This window comes from Lampris incognitus, chromosome 21, assembly GCF_029633865.1.
Source record: "Lampris incognitus isolate fLamInc1 chromosome 21, fLamInc1.hap2, whole genome shotgun sequence".
NCBI lineage: Eukaryota > Metazoa > Chordata > Actinopteri > Lampriformes > Lampridae > Lampris > Lampris incognitus.
The window spans coordinates 20,010,819-20,021,594 of NC_079231.1; positions in this window are offsets into that span (position 1 = coordinate 20,010,819).

The window sequence follows — 10,776 nt, forward strand, 5'->3', positions numbered from 1 at the left end:
GAATACCTTACCTTGAATGTGATTGGTTGAGAGGGCAGCGGAAAACGTCAGCACGAGCAGACTGGACGGGGAGAGGTCTCTCGTCCCTTGTGTGAGCCAAACGGAGCAGTGTGATGTCGAGTTGTTATATGCTATTTTGCGGTGAGAGAAATGTAATTGAAGTTTAGTGAACAGTGATGTGTGCGGGTGTCTGGCCGAGACCCATCCCGGGAACTGTTTGTGTGGACTGGGGAGACAAACTGACTACTCGTCAGTCCCATACGTGGACCCAGCGACGTTACGGAGCGAGCTAGCCAGTCGGTGTTCGTTGCTAGCACAGCAAGACGCGCGAATGGACTGGATGCGGTAAGGGGCTCTCCCCCCACAGTGAGTCGGGCCGTCTTCTAGTTTAGCGAAGTAACGTTATCAGTTACAGTGTAGTGGTGGGTTCATGCGACCATCGAGGAACGCAGAAGGAGTCGTCTGTTGCCGTGTTGTGCTGCCGAGGCGAGCGCACGGTTCGACCGTGAGATGGTGCTAACGGCTAACTAGCCAGTTAGCTAGGATGGCTGCCTGCCTGACGTTCGCTGCTGCGCTGAGACGAAGAGGAGCGTTCATTGTGAGTACAAGCCGGATGTGCGGGCTTCCAAGGGGAGCAAAGAGGGCTGTTTAGGGTCCCAACGTACCCGATAAAGAAACAGGCCTGCAACTGGGGGTTGACTTTCTTTTATTTTATTGCCGGCTTAGTTATAGGGTTATTGAGCTGTATGCTAATGTGTTAGTCTGATTAATTTGTGTATATCTGAATGCAGATGCTTGTTAGCCATTGAGGCTTATCACTTTCATTCATTCTAATAATTATTACTCATAATACGTTTGTATATATAATTTTGTGTACCTGTGTGAGTGTGGATTATTCATGTGTGTTTATTCCTGTGGTGTCTAGGCTATGGTAAGTGACATGTTGAGACAACCTTAAAGGGCTAGTCCACCATTTTAATATAAGTTACTCGGTGACACATTGAGGTGTCTAGACCATGTTAGATTGCCTTAAAGGGGTCATATGCCATATTTGAGCGCCTTAAAGGGGTAGTCAACCTTTTTAGTTGGAGTTACCAGATGACACTGTAAGACATTTAGAGCCTTTAGGACATACTTTAAACACATAAGAAGCGAAGTTAACGTACTTCAATAGTTTATTGGATACCGAGTTGTATAGAGAACTCAGGAGCGTTGTCCTTGACAGTTAAAAGGGATAGATAGCGCTACAATTTGAAACCAATATATAATGGCTGCCGACAGGCGCTCACAGACTGAAAAACACTTTTATTTCATAATCATTTGCATTATACAACTAAATTATATTTAACATGGTTGATTTTCATCTCTTGATGTTTGAAGGGGGTGGCGCCCCAGTGCTCTGTACTGGCCAGCCGCCACTGGTAGAAAATGATTGTTCCAACAATTCCATGATAAACAACAACCAAACTTATGGCCACCTACCCACAGCGCCCCCAGCTGCATATCTCCTGTAGGTGCATTGCCACTGCTTTATCACTGCACAGTGCTAAAACCACAGATGAATGATATGTCTACAACTACGCACAGTGTCGACTAGTGGATTTGGTAGCCTGTGAAACCTCTATACAGTAGACATCCTTACATATCTTAAATGTGCATGCCTTGCCCAAAGTATTGTCATTAATCACATGGTACTCTACCCCCTCTGTGTCTGCTGATCATACTACAATATAAGGAAATTGCCTGTACAATAGCTCTGAAAGGCTTTCCATAATCATGTTGGGAATTTCCCCACATTTTTGGGTTTCAAGTAAAATGAGGATGACTTCTCCCTCAGTTTATGTATCCGCCAGTGGAATTTGAAATCCTAGATGGATATTTTCTCACCGGCTGATTGGGCTACACTGGTACCAGAACATACACTTGACATCAGTCAGTGAATTTACATATTAAGCACAATCTCTAACCGTTAAGGCAAATTGGTAGGCCTTAGATCGAGGGTGGGGTGGGGGGGAAATTAGGCGCAAGTGTTCTGCATATTAGGCAGTCACTATTGGCCAATCTAAAGTTAACATGACTTTCATTATATGCCCCTTTCACTGTGAAGGTGGGACATCCCTACACGATGAAGATTTATCTCTGCACGTCTCTTGGAAATGTAAGAATCTAATAGATATTCATGGTTGGGCTCTTTTTAATCTAGGAGGAGTAGAAACATCTGCAGCGAATTTTGGTTGAATAAGACTTTCAATTTGTCATACACATAAAGGCATAGGCGATAGAAATGGTCTCTGTGGGAGTAGGGGATGATATAAGGCTGGTCTAAGTGCAGACAGTACTCTGACTAGCAAAAAAGCACTGATTTTAATGCATTAGATATCACAACTACGTACCTCATTAGGCTCCCTTCATGAAGGGAGAGAAGGAGACGGGTTTGTTAATCACATTTTGTCTTACAATGGCATTGATAATTCTGCAATAAAATGTAGTAACTCACAATGCCACTTTTCCTTGTCCCAGTAGAAAGGCAAAAAAGAAAGAAAGAAAGAAAGAAGCAAAGGGCTCATACTCATCTGCTCACTGCCATCTATTTTCGCAACAGTTTGTACAAGTCAGACTAGTTAGTGTGCAGCCATTTCAAAAACCTTTCGATCCTGAGACCTAAATGAGAGAAAAATGCTTCGTGGTAAGTCCAAGACTAACGGTAATACGTTGCTACTTAGATGTAATCACATCCCATAAACTGAGTCCCGGGCATCCGGGTAGCGTAGCGGTCTATTCCGTTGTCTACCAACACAGGGGATCGCTGGTTCGAATCCCCGTGTTACCTCCGGCTTGGTCGGGCGTCCCTACAGACACAATTGGCCGTGTCTGCGGGTGGGAAGCCACATGTGGGCATGTGTCCTGGTCGCTGCGCTGGCGCCTCCTCTGGTCGGTCGGGGCACCTGTTCGGTGGGGGGGGACTGGGGGGAATGGCGTGATCCTCCCACGCGCTACGTCCCCCTGGCGAAACTCCTCACTGTCAGGTGAAAAGAAGCGCCTGGCGACTCCACATGTATCGGAGGAGGCTAAGTGCAACAGCAACGCTTTTAGCCCAGCATCTCCAGTAATGTTCATAGCTGTGATATAATTTTCCAAAACTTTGCACCCATCGTGGTCCAACAGAACTGGGATGGCTTTCAGTATCAAAGGGGAGGATGACCGCGAGCCACGTGGTGACGTTAGTTTGGGAGCTAGCTTGCGTCCTCGTTAGCTTAGAAACTCACTCGGTGCTTTCCTCTTCTTCTTCTTCTTTTCCCCCTTGACGGAATTTTCCTTCCTGATCTTCGTTGCCAGTGTGATGTTTTGAGCTTCTCATGACGGCAATAAATGGACAGACAACGACTGGAGTGAACGATGGCTTTAGTGAGGTGTCACAGGGCATATTAACAAATGGCAGGTGGCTCCCCGACTAACTATGAGTGCCTGACAACCAAGCTGGCTACCATATCCTTCTCTCAACAAGGGGCGTACTCAGACTAGAACGCAGTCATAAAGGCTACAGCTTGTGATGATCTGCTTGTGGACGTTACAGTCTGCAGCCCTCCCCGGATCGGCACAAGGGGGTGGGGCAAGAGTAGGGTAATTGGCCGGATACAATTGGGGAGACAAACTGGGATAAATACCCCCCCCCCAAAAAAAATAATGAAAATAAATAAATAAAAATAAGCCCGCCTTTTAAAGGGAGAGTAAACACGTGGTAAAAGCACAATCAAAGTATGATTATGATATAAACTATCTGTCCGTGCGGATGACTGAAAATAGAGTTTGCACGAATGATAATATCCATCTCCTAAAGTCAGCAGCATTACATTACGTGTCATTATTTTTTTTATATCCCTTTAAGCACCCGGGAGGCACAGTACTTTTGATTAAATCTCCTCATACACAAAATACCAACACTGTAGTTAATAGTGTGTTGGAGCTGGTTTAAACATATTCATAGATGTGACGTGATAAACTGGCCTTTCCCGTATTTCCCCGTTTCAGAACACGGCGTGAAAAAGCGAACGACTAAACCAGCGTACTGTACATGTTGCTGTATACAGACATTTCCATCATTTATGAGGGTAAAATGTCACCCTTAAACTCCGGAGGAAGTCATATAAGGTGAGGTCAAAACTAACTAACTAACTAAATAAATAAATAAAACCCAAAAAAAAAAATGAAGTCCAACGACTGTCATATTTATCATTAAAATACACAGATTGCTTCCGTTACGTCATAACGAATCTCTCACATCTTTCACCGGCGAAGGCGTATAAATGTGTATTAGGCTTGGCACCGGGTCGAGAGGAATTAGATTCATTTGCATTATTCATCAAGCTAGCGGGCAGACACATCTATCAAGGCTTGGGTGACTTGCCGTTGCATAATTTTAAATATTACCTGTTGAGATATACACAGAATATTTACTGCTGCAATTTGTTGGGAGTGTATTTTGCAGAATGGCCACAACACAACACGGTCCTGGTCTGTGGACAGCAACCTTCTGGGGCAAATGACTGGTTGATTTCTGAACCTCTGGTGAAGTCTGTTGCGCAACAACACCCTCTGAGCCCGGTCCACTCACGTTACTGTTCTTTACTTGGACAAGGAAGAGTTCACAGACAACACTGACGAGAAGCACACTCAATTAATAGATTAGTGTAATGGTGTATCAAATGCAGCATATATAGTAGATGCCGAATCAATAGACCTCAGTTTACTTTCCAGTGACCATATCAATTAGGATTGATTACAGTCTTCCTCACTAATTAAGCAAACTAGAGTAACTCAACCTACGTGTAGTTCGGTTGGGTGCCAACAATTACCTCAAACAACCACGTGACCGCGAGCCGTCACAACTGGACAGTTCAACGCATGGAGGGCGGAACCGGTAGGTGTAGAGTGGGCACCGATCCGATATCGGTACCGGGTGTCGATACTACCGTATTTCACTCATCGGATATCGGACCGATGGGTGAAACACCACAAAATGCAAACCTGGAGTCTCCTAAACTCCATAGTGACGAGAAAGATAAAATGTCCGGAGATGACGTAGTAACCGCATCAGTGGGACCCGGACAGGAGGTGCGGAGTAACGGGTAGGAGGCGGCGGACCCGTCAGTCACCACTGACGACAAGTGACAGGACAGGACAGGTGAAGAACCACGTTTACAATCCTCCATCACGTTATCCAGGCTATCGTCACAACTACACTTAATTGATGCTTTGGAGAATAACTAATTTAAACTGCAGACAGAACACGTGGGTGAAGGGTTCAGGGACACCCCGGAGCCAGTGCTGCCAGGCTGGACAGACACCTTAACGCCAGGTTAATTAGCATGAACTGACTACATGATGTCTTTTTTTTGTAAAAAGAAGAAAACAAAATATGTATTTTGGGCAATTTGGCGAGGGGGGAAAAAAAGGAGCAGTTTGACTCGTTAAGTCAATTAGCACATTAAAGGAGTTGCCATAGCAATTTGCACCCCTACACCTTTTTTATTTATATGTGAGGTCTACTTAAACTGCGGTTCAAGTAAATTGCTTTGGAATAAATTTAAATGTAATGCATTTTTTTTCCTCCCCTGTATATCTTTTCGCTCTTTTAATAAGAAGTGCTGTTTGGCCCAATTGGAAACGGGTTCCGCGGCCCACGGTTCAGCGTTTTTGCTCAGCCGGAGGTCTTACTTGAACCAGCAGCGCTCTGTGGAGAGAGATGTTCCCCCCCCCCCCCCAAGTCTGAGGTCACTTTATGCTCTGCCCTCGGTGAGCTTGCAGAGATGGTTTTTATATTATCATACTTTTCTATTTTATTTGCAGCTGTGTAAATCACGCTTAACCAACCACCTCGGTAGGTGGGCCCCTCGTCCGGCGATATTTTACGTGGGCAAACAGGTGAACAGAAAACAGCCTGGCCTTAATGTTAAGGGACGAGTCGATGTTTGTGGGATGAATAAAACGTCTGCTCCACAGGCGTTTCTCAGGCAAGTTGATGGAAGTCCTATCACAACAGGCCATGATGAACGGCTGACCCCATCTGCTCTACTGTTTGGTTCTCCCACATACCCAAAATACAACTCGGAGACAAGGTCGAGCAGCTAGAATAGCATTCAATAGCAGTTGTGCCTCTATAGCACATCAGTTTTGGAGCTCTTAGGTTCTGCCTAAAGAACTTCTATATCTCCATCCATCCATCTATTATCTGGGCCTCACCTCACCTCACCTATCCCGCGACCTCTTGTGAGGTCACTGGGGCACCGCTGTTGAATCCGCAACCAGTCCTCGCCGTTTCTGGCTGTCCTCAACTGCCCCTCATTTATCCAAGCTGCTTATCCTATTTAGGGTCGCAGGATGTTGGAGCCTACCCGAGCAGGCGGAGAGACACCCTGGACAAGCCGCCAGTCCATCACACATTCACGCCTAGGGACAAATTAGTACGGCCGAATCACCTGACCTGCATGTCTTTGGACTGGGGGAGGAAACCGGAGCACCCGGAGGGAACTGCCGCAGACACGGGGAGAACACGCAAACTCCACACAGAGGACGACCCGGGACGACCCCTAAGGCTGGACTACCCCAGGGTTCAAACCCAGGACCTTCTCGCTGCGAGGCGACCGCTCTAACCACTGCGCCACCGTGCCGCATATATGTACATGTGAGAATAATTTCTATATTCAATATTTACTCTTCTCATCCATTAACTTACTTTTTTTTGTCTTACCTGCAAAGTCGTTCATACTAAAGTCCTCCACCCCCGCCCCCTCCCCTAAATTTCACTTCATCTCAAGACAGATTGCATCAGAGCCTCCATATTAGCAGAAAGAACAATAGTGTGTAGGGGAAGGTGGGATGGTAATGAGTTCTGGATCACCAACCACGTAAACAATACCCTTAACAGATGGGCGCCAACACGTAGCAGCTGCAGAGGCAGCGGAGTGAGGAAGGGACCTGTCGTTCACAAGGACTAAATAAAAACCACTTCCGCAGGGCTTCCTGTTGTAGGGGACGGTGGCAGCAGTGACATCCTCCGAGGGAAGCCAACCTGTGGCCCGGTGACGTGGGGAGGCAGGCGGAACGGGGTCGACAGCAGACACTCGTTCGCCCCCACCCCCTCCCCGCCGCCCCCCGTGAGGACGGCGGCTTCACTTTGATCTGATGCATGATTCATCACAGACTCGCCTGACAAAGGACAGCCAAGGAGATTTCCCGCGGAACTTTCCGGCAAATTTCATCAAACTCGCTAGAGGAACTTTGGCTGGAATCGCTGGGTTGTGGAATGGTTTTGGGGGAGGGGAGGGGAGGGGAGGGGGGAGGTTCTCTGAAGTTTTGTTTCGGAGGTAGTTGCACATTCATTCGAGAAGACCCAGTATAGACCCAGGGTGGCATGGCACAGGAGGTAGAGCGGATTGTCTAGTAATTGGAAGATCGCTGGTTTGATCCCCGGCTCTTCGAGGGAGCATGTTGACGTGTCCTTTTATATATATAGTGTAACGTGCATGGATAAGAAGACACGCTGGCCGCTGGTTGGCGGGTCTGACCCTTTAGTCGAGCGGTTAGCGATGCCTCCTGCGGTGCGGGCGATACGGGTTCGCGTCCCGGCCGCGGCAGTTCCTGTGGTTGCGTTGTCCCCCGAATTCGCTACAATATATATATATATAGTGGTGGATATGGGGGGCAAGCCGGAGCGGGTCTCGGTGGACCGTCTCAAGCCTGCCCATTTAGACCTGGGTGGGCCGGACGAACTGGCCCTGCCCTCGAGGTGTGGACGCCCCCCTTCTCGGGCCCCTGCCTGGGCTCCGGCTCTGTCCCCTGCCCCTATACCCATTCAGCGCAGCCGTTTTGTCCGCCTGGTCCGCCCCCCTGAGACGTTGACTGTTTCAGACACACACACACACACACACACACACGCACACACACACACACACACATCTATCTATCTATCTATCTATCTATCTATCTATCTATCTATCTATCTATCTATCTATCTATCTATCTATCTATCTATCTATCTATCTATCTATCTATAAAATTCTCCCCCCCCCTTTTTGTATCTGACCAAATACCCAACTCTCCCGAACCGTCCCCGTCGCTGGTCCCGCCCCCGCCGACCCGCGGAGGGCTGATTTATGTGTGGTTCAGCAGGCAGACAGAGGAAGCCTGGGTGCGTTATGTTACCGACACATTGTGTTTGGCTGCACATTATATGGTGCATTTTGAGTACACTGTTAACTGCAGGGAGGATCACTGGCCTGAGCTGCAGGGCCTTCAAAACGAATAAAAAAAAGAAAAAAAGAGCTATAAACTTTATCGCCTCATTGTCTTTCCACCGGAAGTGTCTGACACGTGTCACCAAAACACGTGACTAATTAATTCAAAACAATGCGTCCTGAAGTCGTCATCTTTAACAACAACTGACATTATACTGCAGACTACAGAACTTGCCCATTTTCTGGAAAGCTCAGCAGAGGACGGTGGCCCGGCCTTCTCCTGACTCGCCGGATTCAAGTAAGAGATGCGTTTATCTAAAACGCGTCCAAGTGAAAGTAATACGTTCAAACGTTTCTCCCCCTTCCCACAACAGCTTTAACAACGGTGTGGAGCCGCGTGTCTGCCGATGGGGTTGGTGCTTCCTCCCGTTCGTCGCATCCCATCGTCTGAATTCTACGCATGACCTTCACACAAGGTGCCCCGTCCATCCTCCTGCAACACCAAAACACCGGCAGACTTCTGAGGTGGCTAGACACCAACCCCCCGCCATATAATCATCCTGATGCCGTCTGTAAATGATCGAGAGAGAAAAAAAATGCATTTGGCTCGTCAATACTTTTTACTCTCCGCATAGACAGCCAGCAGCATAAACAAATAGGGGAAAAAAAAACATAAATAAATAAATAAATAAAAAAGTGCCAGACACAGATTGCCAAGGCCCCTTTGATTAAGGTGGCAGATTACTCTCAATAAACAATCATTAAAAAAATAATACCCACTGGCTTTTAAATGCCCAAATGGAAAAAAAGCTTGGGAAGTAAACACAAACTGCCGAGGCATGGCCCAGTTTGGGTGTTTTTTTCTTAAATATCAGCGTTTACGTATCTGTCCACCCCCTACCCCCCCCACACCCCCTGCAATCTGCAGGGAAACAGTTCAGTACACAGAGGAGGGAAGGGGCTTGCAAAAACCCTAACGTGCTGTGATGCAACGTGAAGCACGTACACATGCATAAAGGCATTAGCGCGAGAAGGGGGGGTGGGTGGGGGGGAGGGGCTGCAGCTCCACCTAGTGGTGGGTGCAGCCCCCCCCTCCCCAGTAGTGGCAGGTTGCTGTGTACCATCTTAGACAGTATGCCTAACTTTTTCTAATGTACCAATGCAGTTACTAAATAAATAAATAAATAAATAGATAGATAGATAGATAGATAGATAGATAGATAGATAGATAGATAGATAGATAGATAGATAGATAGATAGATAATAAAACATACCTTGTCTTAAACAGCGGGCTCGAGGCTGCGTGAAATGTACATTTTTAATAATAAAGTGAGTACAAGTCTTCATTCCAAATCTGCTACACGCGCGCCTTACAAACAAAAACGATGACGTCATTCTGCGGCTGGGGGAGCGCAATGGCTGACGGGATTGATAATGTTAGACTTGAAAATGTGTTTTAATGATGCGGTGTTCATGTTGTGGTTACTGTGTTGTTGTTTTTGGGGGGTTCGACTCAGACTAAGCAGGGAGCCGTGTAGAACCTGATAATGTAATAACCCTGATAATGTAATAACCCCGATAATGTAATAACCCCTGATAATGTAATAAATCCCCGATAATGTAATAACCCTGATAATGTAATAAATCCCCCGATAATGTAATAACCCTGATAATGTAATAACCCTGATAATATAATAACCATGATAATGTAATAAATCCCCGATAATGTAATAACCCTGATAATGTAATAACTTCCTGATAATGTAATAAAGTGCATTTCCCGATAATGTAATAAACTATATATCATAGCTAACCCTAACCCTAAACCCTAACCCTAATAACGTCCCGTTAATGTAACACATTATTACATTATTGGTAAAAAGTTTATAAATAAATAAAATATGCATTGCTGCATATTTTATTTATTATGTGTGTTTGCTTGCTAAAACTCCCTTTGAGCTTTTTAACAGTCAGGGGAAATGATGTCGTAGAAATGCATTTGTATCATGAAATGAGTGGGGGGGGGGGTCAGCCTGGCAAGATTGCCTGGGGGAGTTTTTTTGGGGGGGGGGTTATGCACATTTGCACACTTATGCACGGTACTGACCAGTACTCCTGCAGAGTTTGGGACTGAACATTTGTCACTGGAGCATGTAAGTTTGAAAAACCTTGCCCAAAGGCAGCAGTAGATGTGGAGGGAGGGAAGGCATGGCTGTACCCGCTGCCCAACCCGAGACCTACCACTCAAACTGTCAATCATCAGCTCCAGCCATTTCTATTTTGGTGCATATGAGGCGCTTTTCTGCACCCAGCTAGTTTACGTCTGCCTAGCAACCCTCTGACTCACCTTCCCCTCTTGGAAATATGACCAAGTGTGCATGTTCATTTCAAGTATCCCACTTTAACGCGTATTTTCACTAATTCATACTGTAGAGCTAGCCAGGACACCCACAGTCTTACGCTGTCAGCCATTTATTAAAATCCTTTGGCATGTGGAGGTTGGATCTGCCCCCCTTGGTATTTGTTGCTGTACTTGCTGGTC